This window comes from Notamacropus eugenii, chromosome 6, assembly GCF_028372415.1.
Source record: "Notamacropus eugenii isolate mMacEug1 chromosome 6, mMacEug1.pri_v2, whole genome shotgun sequence".
NCBI lineage: Eukaryota > Metazoa > Chordata > Mammalia > Diprotodontia > Macropodidae > Notamacropus > Notamacropus eugenii.
This window is the reverse complement of record NC_092877.1, coordinates 217,043,956-217,070,135: the sequence shown is the minus strand read 5'-3', so window position 1 is coordinate 217,070,135 and position 26,180 is coordinate 217,043,956. Positions and strand designations below refer to the sequence as shown.

Sequence of the window (26,180 nt, the reverse complement as noted above, 5' to 3'; positions counted from 1 at the left end):
AAGGGACTTACTTGACCAGAATCATGCAGTCTGTACATATCTGAGGTCAAATTTGAACTCAGTCCACCTCCACCCAGGTCTGGTGCAGAACAGAATAAATAGAAGCCTTCTTTCCATTAATACTTGACAAAATACCTTACAGAATTAGAGATTGCATTGGTCGGGATCTCACAGTATTTCAAGTTCTTTGTTATTTTATAAATGGTATAAATGGGACTTTCAATTGACCAGAATGAGAAAGTTGATTTAACATGTACATGAATATCATTTATTAAGAATTACACACAGGTGATCTGTGGATTCAATTAAAAAATTTTCTTTGAAAAAGTACAGTAATAAGGCAAACCTAACAGGAGAAATTTTTTTATATGATCGCTTTCAAAGGCATGCTAATTTTTGACAAAATTGTAGTGCAGAAAGTTTTGCTTCTACTGATTTTTGCAGAAGGGCTATTTCATTTGCTAGAAGTTTGATTGACAGTTCCCTACTAAGGAGGGAAAATGAATTTCAAAGTCAAACCTAAGAGAAACTGTTTTTTTCCTACTCTCCCAGGACTTTTGTTGCTCCAGGTGTTACAGGAAAAACAAATCTCTCAACTGGTCTAGTCCTTAATAACAGTATTATTAAGATCCCCAAGCACAGCTGATATCACTCTTCCAAAGAGTCTAGGGAACTCCATTCATTTATTGATGCACTTGCCATGAAGGGATTACATTTTGCTTTGTTTGAAGGACCTGAGAGCCCTTATTATTTTTGTTTGTAGAAACACTGTGGTGCACATTAAAGAGGAGGAGAGAGAGAGAAAGAAAACAAAACAACCGAGGCCCCTCGCTGCTGATTGCCCTTTTTTATACGCGTGTAAAGCTTCTTGGTTGATTGATTTGTGATTTGGATCACCACATCTCTCTCTCCTCAACTCAACACTCTGAAATTTTGTGACTGGCATGCACAGCTGCCATGCAGCAGCATATTCGTAAGGTTAAAGATTACGATGGGGATACTAACTGGCTTGTTCCACCACATTTTACACAGAAGCACAGCCAAGTTTCAATTCTTCATGGTAGTGGAGCACAGGGATAGCATACATAGATGAAGTCCGAAAAGAAGCCAAACCTGTTGTTTTATTTCTTGCTTAATGATTTCTTAGTCTCTCTCATCAAACCTGAGCTAAATCTGAAACCAGTGTTGTGCTAATGGTGGACTTTATAGCAATATAATGTAACGGTGGGCATTATAACAATGACCGTAGGCAAGATATTGGAGACAATTATTTCATGCTTTTTTGTACCTATAATACTCAAAAATATAAGGCTGAGAAAGTTCCCAATTGTATTATTACAGATCAGGTAATAACTAATATAATACTACCACTTATTATTTTTCCCCCTAGGGGGCTGGATTTCTGGTACTTGGTACACTAGGAAAAAACACTCGATTGAACCCAGGTCAAAAGACCTGAGTTCAGATATTGATTCATTTCCTTTCTACCTGTGTGACTTTAGGGAAATCATTTAATTTCCCCAGTCCTCAATTTCCTCATCTGTAAAATGATGATTCTAAATATATAATTCTTAGCAATAATCTTAAAGACAGAAAAGCAAGCATTCCTGCAAAATGGATGGACTTCATTTACAAATGAGGGGCTATCCACTGGCTCAGATTATGTGAGGTCTTGAGGCTTACTTGCTAAATTCAAGCAGAGAAAAACAAAGCAAAAACAAACAAAAAACCAAACCAAACAAACAAAACAGAAAATGAGGAAGAGACAAAACTTCTGAGAGGATGCTGGGCCAGAAAAAAGAGAGTTCTTCTGAAATGAGTGCTCATAGGCATGGGGCTACCTAAGCATGCCTGTAGTTAGAGGGTAGAGCCAGTGGAAAAGGAAATGTGAACAATTTGAGAGAGACAGAGACGACACAAGAAACTCTGTCGATAAAGTAGGATTTATAGTCCATGAGGCATCTAAAGAAGGTTTATCTCTTCTTAAAGACATGATTTGATGCATCTTTATCCAGTGCTTATCACAATTCCCTGAGTAGAGTAGGTAACTAACAAACGTTTGTTGAATGAGTCAATAATATTTTCCCCAAAGTTTTGATGTCCTTTTGTCTGGAAAATTCACTAATGTAGAACACCTCCTTTCTTGATGACAGTAATTTCACTATTGACCAATATAAAGAGATAGATACAACTGAGGGTCAATTAAGACATCCTCATTTATAGGTTCAGTTACTTTTCAGCTGTCACTTTGCTAGGGTTTTTACCTCCATGGAGTGGATTCTGAAAACTATAAAGACTATTACAAAAATCACATAAACATATAGTATCACCAACACAGTTCCATTATGTGTCCTTCCATCCCCAGCAGCTAGAAGGGTCATTTTGACATACAGAGAGACTGCTGTTTCCATGCATTTTAGCTATTAGATCACATTTAAAAAAAATTATGGAAAGTAAGAAAAATAAGGAGTACTAGCTCTGAATTGAAACTATAGGATACAGGGAACATCTGAAAAAAGTACTTTCCTATGATTACATCATGAATATTACCTACATCTTTATGAGTTAAGTTGAATGTTACATATTATTATTATTATCTTAATTTATTCATAAATCACAGAATGGGGCAGCTAGGCTGTTGGTGGATAAAGTGGGAGCCCTGGAGTCAGGAAGATCTGAGTTTAAACATGAGCTCAAATACTTACTAGCTGTGTGACCCTGAACAAGTCACGTAACCCTATTTGCCTCGGTTTCCTCATCTGTAAAATGAGCTGGAGAAAGAAATGGAAAACCACTCCAGTATCTTTGCCAAGAAAACCCTAAATGGGATCACAAAGAGTTGAACATGACAGTAACAACAGTGAAAAGGCCAGTCTGCTCTAATGAAAAGGTTGAATTACATATTGTTTGAAAGTTCAGGTTTATTATTTTCTAGTACATTCAATTACTTATATGACAAAAATATCATGTAAACTAGAAGTCCTTAGAAAACTTGCTCTAGTGAATTTATAAAAATGCTTTAAATTAGATATTGGTTTCATATATATATATGTATATATACATGTGCACATACTTCATAATATATTTAGCATTTCTTTTTAAATATTTTAAATTTTCCCTTGCTTATTTACACTGTCAACCCACCAGTAAACACTTGTCAAGCTCCTTCCATATTCCAGGTACTATGTTGCGTACAGGGTATACAAAGACAAATATCCAGCAGTCCCTGACCTGAAGTCGTTTTCATTCTATGGAATCGAAGCTAGCCTTTATGTTTTCTCTGAGCCTTCTCCTAGCTAAACAACCTCAGTTTCTTTAACTGAGTTTTGTGGGTCTCACAATACTTTGCTTATTTGGCTAAGAGGGCTGATTGTCCTTAGGACACCACCTATCTCCGAATGATCAGAAATAATTTAAAGAGTTAAAACTGAGATGAAAATAATAACCTGTATTTGCTTCTAAAATCTGATAACTTTGCAAGTTCTAAAACTTGTTGCACATTAGTTTCAAAGAATCTTTTTCCCTTTAGTATGAGATTCCCTCTCTAATACCTACACTGACTTATGCACTTCAGCAACTACCAAACTATTTTTGAAGCATTTGGGCGGAATTAATTGAGGCTTAAAACAAAACAAAACAAAACAAAACCCATAGATGATTACCTCACTTCTCTCTCAAGTCTAGTGGAAAGTTCTTTTGACCAAAGGTGCCATGGTGATGGTAAGAGTTAGGCTGATTTTGGACTATTTAATAAATAAAAATATCTTATGTTATCTCAAGTTATCTGTCTTTGTTTTTCCTGAGAATAGTAATTTAGTATTTAAACTCCAGTTGCTATTTTGCTAAACAGTCTCTCTTCTTCGTTTACTTCATTCTCCATCAACAGCTCTGCTTAGCTTTTACTCCACACCCGCTTCCCCTTATTTTGTATATTGTCTTTCCCTTTTAGATTGTAAGCTCCTTGAGGTCCAGTACTGTCTCTTTTTTAGCATCCCTGACACTTAGCACAGTGCCTGGGACATTGTATGTGCTTAATAAAGGTTAACTGGATAGAATGAAATTGAATTAGAACACATTTGTCAATATGGATGTTGATCAGTTCCTCTAGGAGCATACTGATAAGAGCCGTTGGATAAAAACTCTAAAGTAGCAATAATTAATATTAAGTTAGCAATTTGTAGTTGGTTTTTTTCTGACTTTTTTCTACCAGTTGGCCACTATCATTACAGGAGCAGGAGTGGGGAATAGAAGGGCACTGAGTAACGTTTAGCATTTTTATGTTTCATACGTTTCCATCACCAAAGAATTGATCACTTAGACTTAGAATGAGTAACCTCTGCATATTTGGCCAACTGGTCTTAAAAGAAATAGGCGTAGTCTGTTTAGAGGTAGTCTGTCCCCACTCCCCTCCTGAAAGCTTTGTCAATTTCATAGAACTTGCCAGATATTGTATTCTTCTGGCATAACCTTTGCTGATCCCTGATTACTCCCCAGATATACCGAGACAATCTTAACCACAGGGGAAAGCAAAACAAAGCAATTTGTTGAATAAGCTATTAAGAATCAACAAGAAAGGACAAAACAAAACAGGAAGACTTGCTTACCAAAGATGTTGCCTAGTGTCCTTGAGTATATCCTGTTCAGAATCCAAATAGAGGAGAAACTGCAACCAATGGTGAATTTTTCCAAATGGCACTGTGCTAATTACATTAAAACCCAGAAGCCAGAATGACAGAATCACAGAAATTCAGTTAGAATTGGTCTCAGAAATCATCTAGTTTAATCCATTCCTGAATAAAAATTTCCATTATAGTGTTCCTGAAAAGTGGTCATAATGTCTCTGATGCTTTCCCATGTTGGTGTACCTTCTGTCTCCCCAGGAAGCCCATTCTTATTTTCAAAAGTTGTAATTATTAGGAAATTTTTTATTACATTCAGCTAAAACCCATGTCTTTGTTGTTGGAGCTAATTGAACAAATTCTAGTTTCTTGATCATGTGATTGCCCTTCAGATAGCTGTGATCCTTCTCCCCCTGCTCAGTTCTTTTCTCTATGCTAAAAATCTTTAATTCCTTTAATAAATCATTGTATTATCTCACATCTCCTTACCACATTCGTTGTCCTTCTGTGGACATTTTCAGTTTTGTCAATGTTCTTCCTAAAATGTAGTACCATCATATGGCCAAAGTATAGTTCAACAGAGCTTCTTAGAGACAATTTTAGTGTGATCTGCCCCCCCCCTTTTATATAATTTTTTGAAAGAGTTTGGTTTGTGCATCTAAACTAAAAAAAAATATGAATGATGCATATATACATATATAGAGGAATAAAGATTAGATCTGCAACTTTACTCATATGAGAACTCCCAGGTGGGGAAACTCCCTCTTCCAATGAAGGTCAGTACCTTCACTGCCATTGTAGTCTTAGAGATCTGCCTATATTATTGCAATGATTTGACCGTGATCAGATAGCTGTGTGTGGCAGGGGTAGGACTTGAACCAAGGTTTTTCTGTTTTTGAGGAGGGTAGTATCCCCAAGAGATCAAATAAAAAGGAAAAAACACCCCTGTATGTTCTAAAATATTTATAGCAACTCTCTTTGTGGTGGCAAAAAACTGGAAATTACAGGGATGCCCATCAATTGGGAAATGGCTTAACACATTGTGATATATGATTGTGATGGAATACTATTGTGCCACAAGAAATGGTGAGCTCAGCGACCTCAAAAAATATGGAAAGACTTGCGTGAAATAATGACCAGTGAAATGAACAGAGCGAAGAGAACATTGTATACAGTAACAGCAAGATTGTTCAAACAATGACTTCGAGAAAATAAGTTATTTTGACTATTATAAATATCCAGATTAACCATCAGGGACAAATGAAGAAAGATGCTATCATCATCCAGAGAAAGGACTGATAAATCAATGTATAGAATAATTTTTCATCTCTCTCTCTTTATATATATATATATATATATATATATATATATACGTGTGTGTGTGTGTATACACATACATACACATTTGGGTCTAATGGTAGCCATCTCTAGGGTGGGGAAGTAAGGAAGAAAAAAATTTAAAAAAAGAAATTTACATGATAATTTTGTTGTTTATTTGAAAGAAATAGCAAGTTGTGCATAGTAGATTGGCAGTTTCATGTGCAATCATTTTTTTTAATTGAACTGTGTTATGAAAATGTTTAATTCCTAAATTAAAAATACAATTAATTTTAATAAAAAAGAATGTATACATACGTATCTGCAGACCTATGTATGCCACACACATTGTTGTATATATATACATGTAGATGTGTGTATGCTTGTGTATGTGTGTGTATATATATATATATATATATATATATATATATATATATATATATATACGTGTGTGTGTATGTACATACACACATACGTATTTCAGACAGATGCTGTAGGACTATAAAAGAAAGAAATTTTTGATGGATCACACTTGGAAAAATATAAAGCAGTTTCATTGATCCCAAATGTCTGCTGCCATAGAAGCCTTTGTCTTCAAACCAATATCCTCCCCAGAGTGCTGTTTGACTATGAATCATAGAATATTGTGAACTTCCATAGAAGAATACAAGTTGTGGGTGACTTATGGGAAAAGGGAGAGACTTGTCATGAGTGTAAGCTGGCTACAGTATACTATTGATGATGACTTATGTAAGAAGGACCATAAGACCTTATCAAGAGTGTATGTGGGGGCAACTAGGTGGCACAGTGGATAGAGCACCAGCCCTGGAGTCAGGAGGACCTGAGGTCAAATTCTGCCTCAAACAGTTCATACTTACTAGCTGTATGACCCTGGGCAAGTCATTTAGCCTTGATTTCCCCGCAAAAAAAGAAAAGAAAAGAAAAGAGTATGTGTGACCAGAATAGGAGGTAGGTTAGTAATAAAAGGAGAGAAATAATTGATGAAATTGAATGATATCCACATAATGTTCAGAGGACCAGAGGGATGCCTTTAGTATTGTTGGCTAGATCTTTAGGGAGGATTTTGGGGAAGCCATACATAAGATTCAAAAACAATGAATGAGAAGACCTAGAGGAGTTGCTAGTTCATTATAGAAAAATTAAATTGCACTGATTAGATCACAAATCTATACAAGTGTCAAAGTAATGAATCTCTAACCTTCACTTCAGTTTTTAAACCTGAAAACCTGATTCGGTTATATAAAAATTACAGAGATAAATTGATTGTTTAAGCTATCAGATTAATTGGCTATGTACTCACCTACCACATATATGTGGTGAAGCAATAGAGAACTGAAATTCCAATAGACCTAGACTCTAGTTTGAATTCTGTTCCTTTCACTACTTATGTAACCTTGGGCAAATTGCCTTATTTTTCTGTACCTCAATTTTTTTCACTTGTAAAATGAGTGGCTCGGATTAGAAAAGAAGGATGAGACTCATGGCTTGCTGCAATCAGCCTGCCAATCCCTTGAGAGCTGCAGGACCCAGAGTAAGATGAAATTGGGATGTCTTTAATAAAAATAAATAAAATGCAGTATAATATAAATAATGTTAATTTGTGTTTTTCTAAGTCAATATGCAGCCAGTTAGGATCTGTTTCTATTTGAGTCCAATATGACTAACCTAAACAATCTTCTTCAAGGTCCCTTTCAGCTTCCAAATACTATTCCATAGCAAAAGTGACTTTATAGAAGCCTCACACACACACACACACACACACACACACACACACACACGCAGAGAGAGATAGATATGGATAGATAGGTAAACATATATCTATATATATCAATCAAGAAGTTTTATAGATGTATATAATATTTTTTTTTTTGGAATTTGAATCATACTTTTCAAATTAGCAGAACAATTTGAAGAACATTTGAAAGCAATTTAGATTTTGTAGGAAAGAATAAAACATTCTTCACTCTTGATATGTGAATAATCACTGAATACAAATGGGAAAAATGAATCTCAGACAGAAAGAAGACATTCGTTAAGTACTTAGAGTATTCCAGGTTCTCTGCTAAGTGCTAGGAATACATGTACAAACAGAAAGACAGTCCTTGTCCTCAAGGGTTTAACATTTTAATTGAGGAAGGCAATATAGAAAAGGGAAGTGGAAAAAGGGGAGGGGCATGGTGAAGAAAAATCTGAGGCCAGCCTGGAGAGGAATGAGACATGGCTGGCTCCAGTGCCCTCCTTCAACAGAGAGTCTGGAAGGAGCCATTTCATCAGAAAAGGAGGCCTAGGGTCCTTTCAGTGTGTGAATTCCAGGGTTGATATGAGCTTCTAGGATAGAGGACATGATGGAAAAAATCTGGAATGTATCTTAGAGAGGAATGAGCAGGTCACCCTAATTCTCCTTAGAACTGCACCTAAAATCCATTCAGGTAATTATGCAAATGATTCTTAAATGACATCACAAGAAATACTTTTATAAGTTCCCTTTCTGATCCATTTCGGCATTTAACTAATTTCACTTTCAGGTTTGTCCATATACCTAACCTAAATCCATCCTGCTGAAATTCTTTATCCTCTTTTATTTTGATCTTAGAGAAAATGGACAGCTGCTCTCCATTCTCTTCAAAAAACAAAAACCCTTCTAATTTGTTGAGGAGTAGTTTATCTTACAAAGTAAAATCGGCATCTATTGCACTTCCTTGTATCCCACCTCGGATGTTTGACATAGAATACTGCGCCTATCAGTGTCATTATTAATTAATATTGATTGCCCACTACTCCATGTATGTCACTGTACAAGGTACTTATCGTTAAAATAATATCTCAGATCAGTGAAACTAGTGCTACTTAGCATCCTACTTAGATCTTATTTATGATATATGGGATATCCTCAAAAGTGTTCAATTGAAAAAGCATTTAGAAGTGCTGAGTTTTTTCTTCTTTGAGATTAACTCAGCTAATGTTGTCAAACTCCTGGTCTGTATGAATTGCACAGCAGTTTAATATTCTACCCAGACTGTAGACTATATTTAATTCTGTTTCCATGAGTTCCAGGACATTCTCTTTCCGTCTTGAGTGCTTAGTTTTATTAGACCACTATCCTTACCATTCATGATGTTGGAAGTTAGAGGGGGAAAAAAGCAACAGATTTTTTTTGGTTTACATTCTCATTTTTTTTTTTTTTTGTACTCCTCTCCCTGCTATACTTTCTCATGTGGATAGTTCTTTCTTGGAACTAGACCTCCCTCCTAAAATCACTATGTACTGATCCACTACCATCGTTCAAGCAGATGGCCCCCAAAGAAACCATTCTATTCCTGGCTCTCCCAGCACCCAGTTCTGGATTTTTAAATGACATTTTGACTTCTCCACCTGGTTACCTCATTACCATCTGAAAATTAACATGGCAAAGAATATTTCCTTTTTCTACCATGAACCTTCCTTTCTTACTGCAATTGGACCATATGTTTAAGGAAGACTATTCCTTTACCATTGTTTATTTTAAAATACTAGTATTGCTGTGAAATTCCTTTTATGTGTTCATGCCCCACCCCTGCCATAGACAGCTCTTTTTTTGATAGGCTAACTGATTTGTAAAAATATTTACTATTTTCTTTTCATATTTATTATTTTAGGATAGACTTGTTAAAGGTTATTGATGTAATAGCTTGGGAAGTAATAAATACAGAAGTTGGAGAGGTCACCCTTTTTTTCAGAAACCTCACAAAGCACCTACTGGATTGAAGTTGAAGGAAAAATCCCCATCATTTTTGGTGGGCTGGAGCCAGGAACAAGCATCACTCATAAGTGGCCCCCTCATTCACCACTGCAACCAAAAGGAAGATGCTTTTGAAAAGCCAATGTGGGGAAATAATATAAAGAAAATAGTCAAAATAAAAGCCATTCAGAAAAAGTGAATGTCACCGAGAAGGCTCAAATCACATCAGAGCATGACCCTTTTTAAAGGGGTAAATAAAAGCAAACAACAGTTTGCAATTGAAAAGAAATTTGATTTCTCTCTCCAAGTACTTATCTGGTCATTTGATCATCACTTTTAAGTCAGCTGTAATTAGAGCTGGTGCTTTTCCTAGCTTCCTGTTAATGAGGCCTTGCTCACTTCTATTAGCAACAGTATATTGTGTTTTAATAGGTATCCCTGGTTTAGTGAAAGGGAGGGCTGATAAGAGTGGAGGGAAGCAGAAGGAAATGTAAAGAAGTCAGAACAGCAGGGGTCTTTTCTAGGCACTGGAAACACTTCATAACTTTGCCTTAGAACTGTCACTAGTATTAACTTCTAACCCATTAAACCCCCTTATAGGATAGCTTTAGTCAATGAAGCGGGATATGGCCTTTGCTTGGCCTCTCTATCTCCACTTCGAGCAAAATGAATGAAACACAAAAAGTTCACAGGGGAAGCAGCTGGGGAGACAGTGTTGGGAGCTAGTTCCTGAAAGAGCTTTTAACTTGTCTTAACATTACTGTCCTTTACCATTTCAACTTTTATCTGCCCATTAACTCTTTAAGCTTGCTCATCCATCCATCAAAAAGAAGAGATAGCCAATGATGTGTAAAAAGATCTTATAGGTGCTGCTATGTTTAGTATGTCATCCCCTAAAATCACATGCTCGTTAGCTTTTCATCCGGATACGTTTGTTTTTACTGTTTGCACAGTTAATAGTTCATGTATAGTCTTAACATCATGATCTAGAGTTTTCATACAATGAAATATTATAAACTTGTTCATTCCTGACAAAGGGTCTGGAGATCTGCCGCTGAGACTACCCCTAAAACTTGTCGGAACTAATATTTCTGATATCCTAAAGCTCTGAAGAACTGGAAAAGGCAAAGATGATTAAAAAACCCTTGAAGCATCACTGTTTTAGCTGATAGTATCTTTGTTATATGCTTTTTATTTTTTCCCCTTTTTTTGTTTTTTTATTTTGTTTTTCCCTTTCCATGCTGACAAGTCTCTTTGTAGTTACGAGATGTGTCACAATATTAACAAAACTTTGGTTTTGGACAACAAACTCTTTTACTAAAGAAATGTGTATCTGTTCAGTTATCTATGAATACTAGACACATATCTCAAACAGAAACTAAGATTTGTGGCTTGAAAATAAGTGCAGTGTTTCCCTTATTAGAAGGTGAACTTTTTGATGGTAGGGGCTGTTTTTGTCTTTCTGAGGTATCATTTGTTGTAGGTCATGAATACTTCCAGGATAAATTTGATTCAGGACTACGTAATGTGGAAATATAGTAAGTGGTAAACACACTAGTGCTGACCACTTGAAAAATCAATACCACATGCAAATTAATTCAATGTTTTCCAAATATTTTACTTGTCAGATAGCATCTGTACATGGCCTCCAATAACTATAATCTCACTTAGGATATTGACATATATAAATGACAAAGTCAGAGAATTATTTAAGGTACCATATGAATGAATAAAAAATAATGTTATAAATTGTATGCATGTCATGAAACAGTATGGTACCTCTATTTTAGGACATGTAGATCATAAATAATTATCTTTATTTTACATAGTGGAGAGTCAGCCTCAAAGTTAGGAAGATCTGGCTTTGAGTCCTTTTCTCTGACACTTTGAGTACTCTAAACCTGTGGTTTAAACTCATGTAGGAACTGGGGCTTCTAAATTGTACATGAGAATCTCTGCTGAGCACATGTTGAAAAACCATGTATTAAAATAAAATCTATATTCTACTGTATTTTCTTTAATATTTTTCAATTTCTTTTTAATCTAGTTTGGGTTCTGCACCCATTAATGGACCTGGGAAGATTTGTAGGAAAGCCCATACCTTTTGTTAATGAGGCACTGGTTTTCAAGGGTTGTGATGTCCTCTGGCTCTAAAAAATGTATAAATACTCTGAAGTCAGGTTTTACTTTGGGACTTAGTTTTTGGAAGAAGCTTTGTGTGCCAGACAAGACTCTGGGCAGCTGCTAAGTAGCCTCCTGGCTTTGAAAACCCAGATGTTGGTGTCTCTGGTAACTATGTATGTATATAACGGTCAGTTAGTTGGATCTATCTGTTGATCTATGATGTATGTATTGCTTATGTCAGACAATTGGAAGCATGTCTGTTGATCTTTGATTTCTCTGTATTTTCTCTGAACTTCAGGGTGCTGACTTTTTCTCCTAAACTTGGTGAATGATACATGTGCTTGATTGAAGTGGTTGTTGACCCCTCAAAATTTGCTTTCCTTTTAGAAAGGCAGATCAAAGAACATGTATAGCAGACCCTCCTGCGCAAGTCAGGGTGCTTGCTTTTACAGTGGTCTAACTCTGATGAATTGTAATCTTGGTCCTACTAATACTTGATAAACTAATATTGACCTTGGAAATCATATAATGAAATATATCCCCTCTTTCTAGTAGAGATGTGGGGAGCAAGTACTCAACAATTGAGTCACGTTGCATGCAGTGACAATGTGTTTACTTTGTTCATGGGTTTTACTTAACTGCATTTCTTTGTTATAAGGGAGTATTCAATAAGGAGAAGGAAAAAGAAATTCTGGTATTTATTTAATAATAATTTTCCATCATTTCATCTTTCTGTTCCTCACACATGACTCCATTTTCATTCTTTGTACTTTTGCACTAGAAACCCCCAAGCCTAGAATGTCCTCCCTCCTTATTTCTACCTAACTTCATTTTAGACTTAGCTTAGGCACCAGGTTTAACAATATTCCTTTCCTGTGCACACCTTTCCCACAAGTGCTAATATTCTCCCTCACTAACTACAGGGTATTTAACTATAATATATTTTTTCTGTGTATATTAAGGCAAGTACAATATTGTTTTCCCTTACAGAATATAAAATGTTTTGGTTTTACTTTTGCTCAAAACCTAGTCATTTACTGATTCAATATCCTCACACACCAACCACTGATCACTTTCTTCCACAACTACTAACCCAGTGGTAATAGCTATAGTAGGGACCTTGGAAGCAGAACTGTCTGCTTCTCTAACCATAACCTCCAGTGGCCCATGTTCAGTTCAGTCTTGTGGCATCCTTGTCCCTTGAAAATAAATCATTTTCCCCAGAATAACTGGTTTGACCCTTTATTAACTAGGGCATTTAAATTTTTAATTATTTTGGATGGAAATTTTCTAAAATGGATTATACATGTCCTTGTGTTATTAAGCAAAATAACTGAGGATAATTTAAAAATATTTGGTCATCTTTATGAATACCAGCTATTTGTTTAAAAATTGGACCTGCGATTTCCAGGGGTATAAAAATTCCCTCCACTGACACTGTAATTTACCCTCTTATGAGGATTGCCTGGATCATAGAAGCTAGGGGTCACAGAGCCAGTATGTGTCAGAGTTGGTATTGAACTCAGGACTTCCTGACTTGAGGATAACTTTCTATCTACTAAGCTGTACCGTCGATTATTATAATTACGAAAATAACACATTGATTATGCGCTATGTCAATTAGAATGCTACTAAAATCTTACTAAAATTCTCTGAAATCCTACTCTGCTTCTTCAAAGTGTCATGGATAGGATTCTGGGTCTTCAAAAATTCCACCTGTGGAGAGTAAGTTTGAGTAAATTCTACTTGTATGTGCCCAGCAAAGATTTGTGTATCTGTCATACATGGGCCAGCCTGCTTTAGTTTGTGGACTGTACTCATTAGGTTGGCATCATGGTGATGATTTTTTTAGCTACAGCATATATCCCAAAATATTTACTAAGTTGGAAAGAGGTTGAGGTCTGCATTGATGAGAGGAGGCACAATGATGAAATAAGGGATTCTTGAAATTTTAAAGAATGCATTTATTTTGTATTTGATGAAAGACCCTTTTATGAATATGTGAAAGGACAGAGAGTTAAGGGTAAATTAGAAATCTTTTAGGTGGATTCCAAGTTGGGTTGAACTCAGTGGATTGAGGTCAGATTGGAAGGGAAGTTTCCTGGGAGTTGATCCCAAGGATCTCCAGTTGGCCCTGTTATTAATGACTTGGATGAAATCATGGTGGGTATGTTTTTCACATTTGCAGGTGATATGAAACTGCCAGGACAGTGAACACATTCCATAGCAGTTTTTATCCCCTAAAGACCATGATATGCTAGAAAGATGGGCCAAACATAATAAGATGAAATGTAAAATAAAGGAAGGAGGAGTTCTACTTTCAGGTTCAAAAACCAACTTCATTCATTTAAGATAAAAGGAGAATAGCTAGAAAAGTGTTATTATGAAAAAATATAGAGCTTTTAGTGGACTGTGAGCTCAGTATGAATCAGTCTGACATTGTAACCAAAAACAAGTGATGCAGTTTTGAGCTTCATTAAGAATGAATGTACAAACTGAGGAAGGAGATAGCTCTGCCATGGCCTTGCTGGACCATGTGTAATGCTATGTTCTAGTATCGGTGTCATATTTTAGAAAGCACATTGATAAATGTGATGCAGAAACCAGAATATGTTTACCAGGGTGATGAGATAATTTTAGAATATTGTGCTGGTACAGCAGCTCTCAAACATTTTTGGTTGGGGAACCCATCACATTCTTAAAAATATTATTGAGGACCTCCTCTAGAGACTTTTGTCCATGTGGGTTATATCTATAAATATTTACAAAATTACAAAATAAAACATCTTAGTATTATTATCAAAATAATTTTGACTTCTCAGGCTCCTTTCTGAAGGTTTCAGGGACCTCTTGGGTCCCTGGACTATATATTGAGAATCTCTACTGAGTGTTAAAGCTAGTGTAGAGATTTGGTATAAAGATGAGAAAATCTGTAGGGACATGATAGCTGTTCTCAAGCATTTGAAGGGTTGTTATGAAAGATAAATTAGAGTTATTTTGTTTTTTCTGTTAGGTGACACAGCAGATAGAATACTGGATCTGGAGTTAGGAAGACTTGAATTCAAATTCAGTCTCAGTTACTTACTAGCTGTGTAACCCTGGGCAAGTCATTTAACTTTTGTCTGCCTCAGTTTCCTAATTTGAAAATGTTGTTGTGAGGATTAAATGAGATATTTGTCAAGTGCTTAGTGCAGTGCCTGAAATATGGTAGATACTACACAAATGCTAGTTATTACTACAAATGGCCCTAGTGGCATAACCAAAAGCAAGAGAGATGTAGATTTCAGCTTGGTGTAAGGAAAAATTGCCTAACAAAACTAGTGGTGTCTCAAAGTGAAATGGGCTATTCCTCTAGAGTCTTTAATCAGAGACTAGATGTCTACGTGTAGGGGATATGGTAGAACTGTTCTTGATCTGTGATGGCTGGTACTAGACAGCCTCTGAGGTTCCTTCTAGCTCTGAGGTTCTATATTTTCCATTGTTCTATAATATTGTGCCATCTACTGATATATACTAAATTTCTATATTTTAAATTAGTGTGTATGTTTTTCATAATTTTCTGCTTCCTCTGATGTCAGACTATCAGCAACCATTTCTTGCTTCTGTAAATATATTGGCCTCTAATGGGTTCAACCACTCACCCTTTGTAAGAGCAGTGTGAAAAATGGGTAAATAGTTCATTAGGAGCTAAGAGATCTCTCTGTTGAGTTTTACTGCATGGAGTTTCAAGCATCAATTCTAGTGGCTTAGAAATTATATATTACCGTGCTTAGGACAGTTGAGGTTTCTGATAAGTGAATTATTACAATAGAACAAGTATGCTAATATGCTGCTTTAAGTACTGTGGTATAACCCAATATTTAAAAAAATATTCATTTTAAACATTTTTTTTCTTTTTAAATTTTGTATGCTCACTTTTCTCCCTCTGTCCTACCCCTCCCCCATGCATTGAGAAGGGAAGCAATAGGATATCAATTATATATGTGAAATCATGCAAAACACATTTCCATATTAGTCACATTGCAAAAAAAAGCAAAAAAATATAAAATGAGAAAATTATGCTTCAATTTGCACTCAGCATTCATCAGCTCTCTCTCTGGAGTTGGATGGTATTTTTTTTCATCCATATGTCCTTTGGAATTGTCTTAGATCTCTGTATTGATCAGAGTAACCGAGTCTTTGATAGCTGATCATCATTACAACGTTGTGGTTACTGGGCAAAATGATTTCCCAGTTCTCATTGCACTTTGCATCAGTTCTTGTAGGTCTTGCTATGTTTAAACTATCCCCTAGTGATTTCTTACAGCACCATAGTATTCCACCACAATCATGTGCCACAACTTGTTCAGTCGCTCCTCAATTGATGAGTGGTGTTGCTGGATCAAAGGCTACGTACAGTTTTATAGTCCTTTGGGCATAGTTTCAGATTGTTCTCCAGACTGGTTGAACCAGTTCACTACTCCCCCAAGAGTTCCATAATATACCTATTTTCCCAGCATTAGCCACTTCTGATAGAGGTGAGGTGATTCTTCAGAGTTATTTTTATCTTTCTCTAATCAATTTAGAGAATTAGATTTCTTCAAAAACTGTCTGTTCATACCATTTGACCATTTATCAATTTGAGAATTGCTCTAATTTTTATAAATTTGGCTCAGTTCCCTGAATATTTGATACACAAGACCTTTATGAGAGAAATTTGCTATAAAATTTTGGATATTATTTCATTGTCTAGGGTACGTTTTGTCAAAACGAAGTTTCCCTGATTATCTCTTTCAAATATGTCTCATTTTGTTTTTGCTTTGTCAGAGATCATGATTCTACTCCTACCTTCACTTCAGCTGAGGCATAATAGACATTGTTATATGCTTCCATTTTATGAGTTATCTTATGTCATTTCCCTTCCTGGTTACAGTCACTAACCGTGCATTTCCCTCCATCCTATTTTCCTCTTTCTTTTTATCCTGTTTCTCCTCAAAAGTCTGTCTTTCTTCTAACTACTTCCCCCAAAATGTCCTCTGCCTTATTATCCTTTCCCGGCAGTGTTTTATATTCCATTCCCCTCCTATCTCCCTTTTGAGTCAGATAGATTTCTATATTCAACTGAGTATGTATATCTACTCTTCCCTCTGAATACAATAGTTCTGGAGTCTGCAAGCTTTCAGTGCTTCCAAGGTGATGTGATCCTGGGAGGTGTGGTTACTGCTCTACTGGTCTACACTCTGGCCTTTACCTAGGAAAGCCCCTGCTCCCCTGCAGTTGCAAATAATAGTGTTCCTCTCTGCTCCTGGAACTGTGATTCAGAACTGCTTATGGGTAATAGAGCTACCATTCAGCACCAATTGCATTCAGTGCCAGCAAAAGGTCCCATGTAATCTCTTTCTAACTGGTTGTCTGACCCCTTTGACATTTCTGGGCTGGGAGCTCCCAAAGCTACTGCAGCTGGTGCTTGGCCAGCTCCAAGCCTTACCACTGGTGCTCCTGGCTGACATCTGGTCCTGCACCCACCCTGGTGTCACAGACCTCTCCTGCAGACCTTGGAAATTGTCTTAGGCTGGGAAAATGCCCCCCTCTGACCTTTTCTTGGCTCTGTTGCTCCAAAATTTGATTTGAGGCATTATTTTAAAGTTGTGTGGAGGAGAATCTAAAGGGAATTCAGCTGGGTTCTGCCCTCTACTGCACCATCTTAGCCTTACCAATAACCCACTCTCATTCCTTCTTAAGGATATGTCTTGGTGCTCTCTCATATCAATTTAGACATTTCCTCTAGTTTTTCAACAATTTGTAAATATCACTGTAAATATACATTTAAAAAACCCATTTGAATACTTAGTATAAAGTGTAATCCACTATCAACGGCAAGAAGAAGCCCTCTCAGATAATTTATCCTTGTAAAATAGAAGTTTGTAAAAATTTAAGGTAAATTGTTTGTTTACCAGTAAAACATCAATAAACATTAGGTTTTATTTATGATTTTTGAGTTAAAAATATGTGTTTGCCCTTACTCTGATTTCTTTTAAACTTAGCCTAATCTGAATTCAGGTCTGTTATTCACTATAATTTCAAAACGTTTGAAGTTCATATGGAAATTCTCTTGTCATTATCATCAGCCATTTATATTTTGATGATAATTAGGACAAGGAATTTTTTTAATCCATTCACCAAGAGCATGGGCCTCTAAAATGGAAGGTAGGAAAATACATTACATTTTGTGCTCAGTAAAGTAGAGGGGATGCTAGATTCTTGTTCTTGTCTGTCACATGTCAGTTCAGGTCATGCACACTGAGGTCTTTTGACAGGTCCCAACCTCAGTGCTATATTCACACCATGTAAAAAAACACACACATACCCCCAGACTAAAGAAACCAAAACAGTTGTGCATGGTTGATGTACCTATCACTTCACTGACTTACATGCAAAATGACACTAAATGCTGCAGGCAGTAGCCCTGTCCATTAGTAACCTAACCCCTAGGTGCAAATAAACATGAATTGATGGAAACTACATCAATAGAGGTGCCTGATCTTTGCTCTTCTGGGATTATAAGAAACGCTTGTTAGTTCCTGTATTGTCCCTTTATTGTTTCTCTCTCTATGTATGTCAATACTTCAGTTAAAATGTGTGTTAGTTATAATATGTATGTATATATGTATCTATGTATATAGATACATATACATAATATATATATTATTTTAAAGGAGGAATATATAATTTTAGTTCTCAGTGGTTTAGAACATTCTGGTTTTATTTTCAATTGAAAAGTTCAAATTTATTATTAAGGTTTTAAAGGCAAAATATCTAGTTTATGGTCGTTCTGGTTGTTTCTTGGTTTGAGCAGGAATGGAGAATGAGGGGAAGATTTTTAAAAATACTGTAGCTAGTAATGGCACTCCCGTCTGGTAGCGCTAAAGGACATGAAAATGGTGCATCCATTTGACAAAAATTTTAGGCACATCTGGGAAGGGTAGGAAACTATTGCACTTTGTCCAGTGAGAGTTTTAAATCAGATAAGACTTCTCACTTTCATGAGGTTTCTGTTCAGTGTCATCACTTGATTTTTAAATCTCATAAATCTGCTTCCTGAGTCTTCCTGTCTCTCATAAAAATAATTTTATTTGCCTATTTGCAAAATAAACTTTATTAAAATAACAACAACCCCTACCCTGACTATATACATGATCTGACCAGGTCAATTTGAAAATATTCCTCTTAGCAGAGAATCTGTTTTTAAGTCTTAGTTTTGTCAGAATTTAATATTATCAAAACTATTGTAATATAATTTTGAGTTTTTGTGGATTTAATTGCTTTTTTGAATGAAGTTTTTTCCCCATTCAAAGTACCAAAATAATTTCTAAAAGGAAATATTATTGAAACTTTCTACCATAAAATTATGGTGTCAACCATCGGTGAATTCCCTTTCTGATGATTTCTTATGTTAGGTGGGACAAGGGATAGAATGTTAGCCTCAGTGTTAGTATACTGGCTCAGTAGTTTAATCGTTATGTGATCTTGGGCAATGGCTTAACTTCTCTTAGCCTCAGTTTTCCCCATCTGTAAAGGGGAGATAGTTATATCTACCTCAAAGTTATGAGAACTAAATGAGGTAATGTGTGTAAAGTACTTGACAAAGCTCAAAGTGCTGCTTAAGTGTTAGCTATTATGACTGCTATACCGAGGGAACGTAAAAATCCGTCCTACTCATTAAGCTAGAAAATCTTCAAACAAAGTCCTGGAAAGCTGAGGTCTCTCTTCACTGAAAATTAGCCTAACAAATTTTGGACAGTCTCATTAGTTTGGTTATGGAAAAATATATTTTTGATTAGGACTAGTCAGGAACAGTTTGCTTTCATTTGAGAAGTTCAATATACTCTCACTATTTTTCTCCTCAGACTACCAGAAGAGACAAGCGCATTGATCAGATAGTGCCTCATATGAGGAATAAAGGTGAGGAGACTGACCCTAATTAAATCCAAGTTCCAGCTTTCTAAATTAAGTTTTTGGAAACATGATGAAAGGGTTTTTAGCACAGTCCTTTGAAGAGTGTTGTTCAGTGGTTTCATTTGTGTCTCTCTCGTCAAGACCCTATTTTGGGGTTTTCTTACAGTGGTTTGTCATTTCCTTCTCCAGCTCATTTTACAGAAGAGAAAACTGAGGCAAAAAGAGTTAAGTGATTTGCCCAGGGTCACACTGCTAGTAGAGTCTGAGGCAGCATTTGAGCTCACAAAGATTAGTCTTTATGGTTCCAGGCGTGAGCCACCTAGTGTGTGACTTCTCACAGAGTATGTGCTTAATGAAATTTTCTTGATTTATCCATTCATTCATAAACTAATTCAAATACTCCCCCCTCCAGAACACCTTCTCTGTTCCTACTCTGTTCCTATTTACTCCCTACCCTCCTGCCCTTTCTCCTCTCATACTTCCCCCTTTTTTTGCTTATACTTCTTAGACACTTGCTATGTTTCATTTTGTGCCAGAGTTACTTGTGTATGTGCTACTGATATTTCTGTCAACAAAGAAGCAGAGGCAGGTATCACAGAGTCAAAGTTATTTTTAATTTTAGTCTTTTTAATGAGTCACCATAGCCATCAAATTCTTTGGGGCCAACCAGTTAATGATGAGCATTCCTATGATCAACTAGACTAGTTCCTAGCCAATGGCACTTGTTAGAATGGAACACAACTTTCATTCTTCTCCAAGATCTCCTCTATGTCACAGAAAGCCATCAGAGCAGCGGTATACTGGAGCCAGCTCAAACCAAAACATGTTGTTACATTTTCAGTGTGAGCATTAGATCTTAGAACTTGGCAAACCCAGAAATCAGGGCTTGATTACTGTTTTGCTGATTGCATAGATTTAAGAAAGTGATGGAGAAAATGTTAACAATGCAGATTTTACTTAAAAAGTCTAAGACGTATTCCTTTCCCCCCATGGAAAGTCAATCATTAAACAATTAATAGTATGTCACTACATCAGAGTATTCTTTGTTGGATGCTACATGTGCCATAATTCTTTAATAGACTACAAGGTCTTTGTAAGAAGAAGTCAGGTTTTATTTAAATTTAATTTCTTACCGTCCATAATATTTTACATACAATAGATGTTTAGTAAATATTTATTGAATTTAATTAATAATGAGGACTTTAGAATTGTAGGCATGAACTCAGTCAACTGGAGAGATATTTGGGGGCAGTTAGCAATTTTCTGTCCCTCAAGTCACAGAAAGATGGTGTCCACCTAGTTCACCCATCTGTAGCACTGGTCTTTATTGCACTCATGCTGAGAACAAGGAGAGTGGAAAGAAGAAAATGGATTTGTGAAAAAGGGAAGTAATGTCAGCCCATTCCTTATAAAGTGCTTTTATGACAGCACAGGCTCCTTATATATGAAAAGGCAAAAATAACACTGGCAAATTTGTTGAGGGTATTTGCTCTGGGCAAAATCAGTGCAGATTTTTTTTTCCTAATCAGCCATAATGTAATCTGTTTCTGAGATCATTTAGGAATTTGGAACAGCGTTTACTAATGCAATGTAAAATAAGCAGAAACAGAAACACAAAGATAATTATGGCAACAATGAAAATGAAACTAACAGCAGTGACAAAACAATAAAAACTTAATGCTGTCAAATTATAATGATCAAGGTATACCATTCCCTCCTCCGTCTCAAGACAACAGGTGCGGATGCTGAACATAACATCAGGTGTTTGGGGTATGTTGGTTAGTTTTTCCTGAAATTTTTTTCTTCATCTTTTTTTATTTCTTTATTATAAGGGATAGTTTTTTTGGTAGGGTAGAGGAAGAGATATATTAGGGTATGTAGATGATGTAAGAACAGAAGTTCTCAACAAATATTTTAAAGAACTCATTTAGAATCAAAGACTCATATCTGGAGAGAAGTTTCAAGTTCATTTGGTCCAGTCTCTCATTCAAAACAGAGATCTCTTCTACAAAATCCCTGAGTTGCCATCCAGTTGGTGCTTGCATATTTTCAGCAGTGAGAAACTCATTACTGTTCAATCCATCCTATCCGTGTTGCTCAACACCTGCAGTGGTTAATTAGTTTTTCAAAAAATTATTATTGCTTTGAACAGAAATCTGCTTCCTTGTAACTTCTGCTCGTTGGACCTCTGAAATCACAGACATTTAATTTGCCTGTGTACCAAGAAGTGAAAGAGACATAGTAATTACTCTTAGAAAGGAATTGTGATGCAAAAGCAGTGTGACACATTTCTGTCAGTATTCCATTGCAGACAAGTTGACATTTTGGGTAAAACACTTTTGATTTTGGGTTCTCATTTACATTCCAAGGGATAGTGTGTGCAAAGAGTGATAAACAATTTTTTTTATATTTCTATCCATCTTGCTTATTTTATGGAAGGTGGATTCATTTGAAAAGAAAGTGGTACCAAGAAAAGTTTTAGTTTTACTTTGAAAATTGAAAAATGGTATTTCATAACATTATATTTAAGAACAGAGCCACATCGTAAGAACTGAGTTGCATAAACACGAGGAAATTATGTTTTTGAAAACACTGTTTATGTTTGAGTTAGGTTTGCATACCAGATGAAATTCCACACATAGAAAATAGTTTAAATAATACTGATCAAGTATGACCTTACTAATAGGATTTAGCAGAAAATTCACATAAATGGATTTACCTCTCTCATATGCTTATGAATATTTAAAATAGATAAATTCTTCAAAATCAAAGTAGCCCCTGCTATTTGCTTCACAAACACAGTTTGATAAGCTACAGAAATAGCTGTAGTAAATACAGAAACAGATAGTACTTGGGCTTTATTGCTTTGCTATTTCTGTCCCAGGCCTTTTGCTAAAACATAATTTTGTTGTTTGCATAATTGATGTAATAATAGTTTTGTGTGATAAGTGAGATGTGGTCTACATTAATTAACCTATGTTAAATTAGATAAGGGGATGGAAAAAAATATGAGTAAAAATTAGCCTCTTAGAAATACAAGGAAAAAATGTCGATATTTTGATCTACGGGATTTGAACCGAGTCATTCTAACATTTCTCTGACCATAAAGCTCTCCTCACCCATATTTTATGACAGTCTTTTTTTTTTTGGTCTTTCTTACATTGCATTCAAACATCACCATTCATTTCAATGTGAAATGTCCTGTGATTTATGAAAGCGTATGTGATGTAGTCTCATCTTAGTCCTTGGGGATTACCATGTGTAAGCATATGCTCACTGAAGTAATTGGATGCATGCTATTGGATTCAGGGAAACATGTGAAGTTCACTGTAATTTGAATTTAATTTAAAAATAAATATCCTTTTTCTACGTTCTAGTTGGCTTCCTTTATCATGGAAATACTCTATGGAATGATGAAACTGATTCCCTTTCTTTTGAAGGGCATGTGAGCTTAGCACTTTGAGAATGGAAGTATGATAAATCACCTAACACCTATTAGGGGATGACACTATCAACATCCTTGACAAAACCTTATCTGCACAAATTTACATCATAAATAAATTGAGGTAGACTCTGAAATCTTAAAACAAATAGCTCTTTTAAAGTGTATTAATACAATCTTTAATTTTATTATTTTCTTATATCACAAATGATAATTTCCTAATTTTAATAATGATCCTAATTTTCCAGCTTTATGATAGCATTTCAGAAGTATAAAAGGTAAAACTTAAGAGGTGATAGTTAAATAGATGTCGTCATCAAAGACTTTTTGGCTTTACATCAAAATTCTGTAGTCTTTTAAGTATCTTTTTGTTTTGTTTTGTTTTACTAACTCTTTTCTGTTGTTGCTTAAGAAGACAATGAAGATCTCTGGACACCATTTATCTGGTCACAACGAGACCTTAAGTGTGTTTAACAAGAAAGAGATAAGGGATGTAACTTCTGCCCCACTGGGTTCCAAATCCAAAAATCTTCTTTGCAAATAGTCTTTCATTAGGTGCAACTGGATCATAAAGTAACAACTTTTGTCCTAGAATTTAGTCCAAAGCCTCTTTTTCTGTCTCTCTCTCTTTGCTAGATTAACTCTGTTGTATTTAAATCTGTACTTAGGTTAACCCCCTAGAATCCCGGCATTGTTTTCCTTCATTGCATTTATCCCTGTGTTTCCCATTATCTTTGCTTTTCATCAGAAAAAAAAAATGGTACAGAGTTTAATCCATGATAGGCTTCTCCAGTTTGGGGCATCCATTTGGGCTTCATCTTTGACACTTGTTTCCTTTTCCAATGTAAACATCTATTCTGAAACCCAATAACCTTGTCAATGGAGATTGTTAACTTGAAGTACTCAGAAGACATTGTGAGCAAAAACTACAATGAAGTCTCATTAGTTTTGTACAATCTAGAGACATAAATGACAGATATGGAACTGAATTAATGATCCATTGATCAATTTTGTTGTAAACAAATTGAAAGTGGTATTAGCATATAAGAAGTATATCTGTTCTGATAAGATGAATGTAAAACAAGTACAGTATGTCCCCAGAGTCTACCATCAGACCGTCAATTCATAATATAATCTATTTATTTTCATACCATATCTTTTAAACAGATTGGGGTATTACATGCATTTAACATAAATTCTGTTGGCAGGTCAATAGATTGAAAGATAGTGAGTAAACATAAACTTTATGCTGACTGTGGATAGCAATAATTTCATTCTGATCTCTTGTTATTTTTTCAGTTGAGACAGCTATTCCTGACATTGTCCCAAAGGAAATCTGTCATTGATTAGAAAGATCCTTAGTATCCACCTCTGAACTAGATTTTAGGAAATTGAAATATTATATTAATTTTCTTAGAATTGGATGGTGAAGAAATCAATACTGGGAGCATTATGCGATGTCATAATTTGCTTTACCAGCTGACCTGTCATCCAGTCAATGACTGGTTGAGATCTAGGAAAGCCTTCTTAGCCCCACCAGATAAGTTCTGATATATCAGAGAATCTATGAAGTCAAGTTCATCTTGAGATAAAGCTTGAATTTTCCATAGCTCATTCTGGCACAATTTTTGTGAGAAAGTTCTACAATTGCAGTATTGAGAATGTAGAAGCTGATACTGTGACTTGTCAGAGTGACTATCTTTTTTAGGGATTATTTTTTGTCATCTCTCCCCAAAACAGAGACTGTCTTCCTCTAAAAATTATTTTGAGGTTCATGTCTGTATTCTGAACCTAAATAGACCAAGGGTTCCTATGAGCAAAAATAAATTTCTCTAAGCCATAAAAAGCCATTTTTATACTCTCTGGTCCCCTGTATTGGTTTTTTTCTTAGCAGATTTGCCTGGGGAAGGAAACAATTCTCATTTTTTAAAAAGATATAATAAAAAGTTGTTGATGTGTTTGAGTTTTGATGCTGTTATTTACATTATGAAAAACATTTCTAAATACTCCACAATATGATGAGATGGGAAAAAAGATGGATGAATCCATTTCTAATCAGTTGCCATGTTTAATCAGCTCCGGCTCCCTGACATCTTTCTTGTGTCATTTCTCCACTCAAATGGTCATTACTTGAGTTCAGCCCCTCATTATTACTCATTTTGACTATTTTAGCAGTCCCATAATTTGTCTTCATATTTCCAATTGTCTCCATTTCTGATATTTTCTCCACATAGCAGTCAATGCATTCTTCTTAAGAAATAATCTAACTGTGCCAATCTTAACACAAAAATAATAAATTATTTCCTATTGCATTCAGGACAAATGATAAGTTTTACAGACTGGTATTTAAAGCACTCCAGAATCAAGTGCCCACTTACCTTTATCGACCCTTTTTATCTTATTGTCTTTAACAAACCCTCTATGCCATCCTCTGTATGACCTCTAACCTCATTGTAGCTCTCATTCTGATTTTCAACCTGGCCTGTGGTTTCTTTTTTTCAGGTCAGCACTCCTACCACACTCTTCTCCTTGCCTATCTTGACCTTTTGGTGAGTAAATTGAATTCTGCACTACCTTCTACAGTAAAGTTCCTTTTCTCCTTGTCCTTTAATCAACCAAATTTTGCCATATCCCAACCTTGGATTACTTCCACCATTTGCCTCCTTCACTCATATTCATATACTGCTGAACAGAGCTGAAGAAAGTCATGAAACTGCATTCATTGACTGGGGCCATTACAAATTTATTCTACGTAATCTCAACTGATTTGCCTGATTGAAGCAAGACAATGTTTATATACCTCTATATTTGATTTGCTGTCCTACTTATCACAATGACAATTCCAAACATTTTTTTCCTCTCACCACACTGCTCTCTTTAAAATTGCTTGTTGTTGTTCTGTCAATTTTCAGTCATATCTAATTTTTTGTGACCCTATTTGGGGTTTTCTTGGCAAAGATATTGGAGGGGTTTGTCATTTCCTGCTCCAGTTCATTTTACAGAT

General features: G+C 35.6%; 1 long non-coding RNA gene across 1 annotated transcript in view; it reads left to right on the top strand.

Moving 5' to 3' along the window:
• The window catches only part of LOC140511236 (uncharacterized), a 90,488-nt gene that overhangs the window by 10,679 nt on the left and 53,629 nt on the right, over positions 1-26,180 (top strand). Inside the window, exon 2 of the long non-coding RNA XR_011969476.1 lies at positions 25,679-25,725. This is a non-coding gene — a long non-coding RNA (uncharacterized lncRNA). The remainder of the gene's footprint in view (positions 1-25,678; positions 25,726-26,180) is intronic.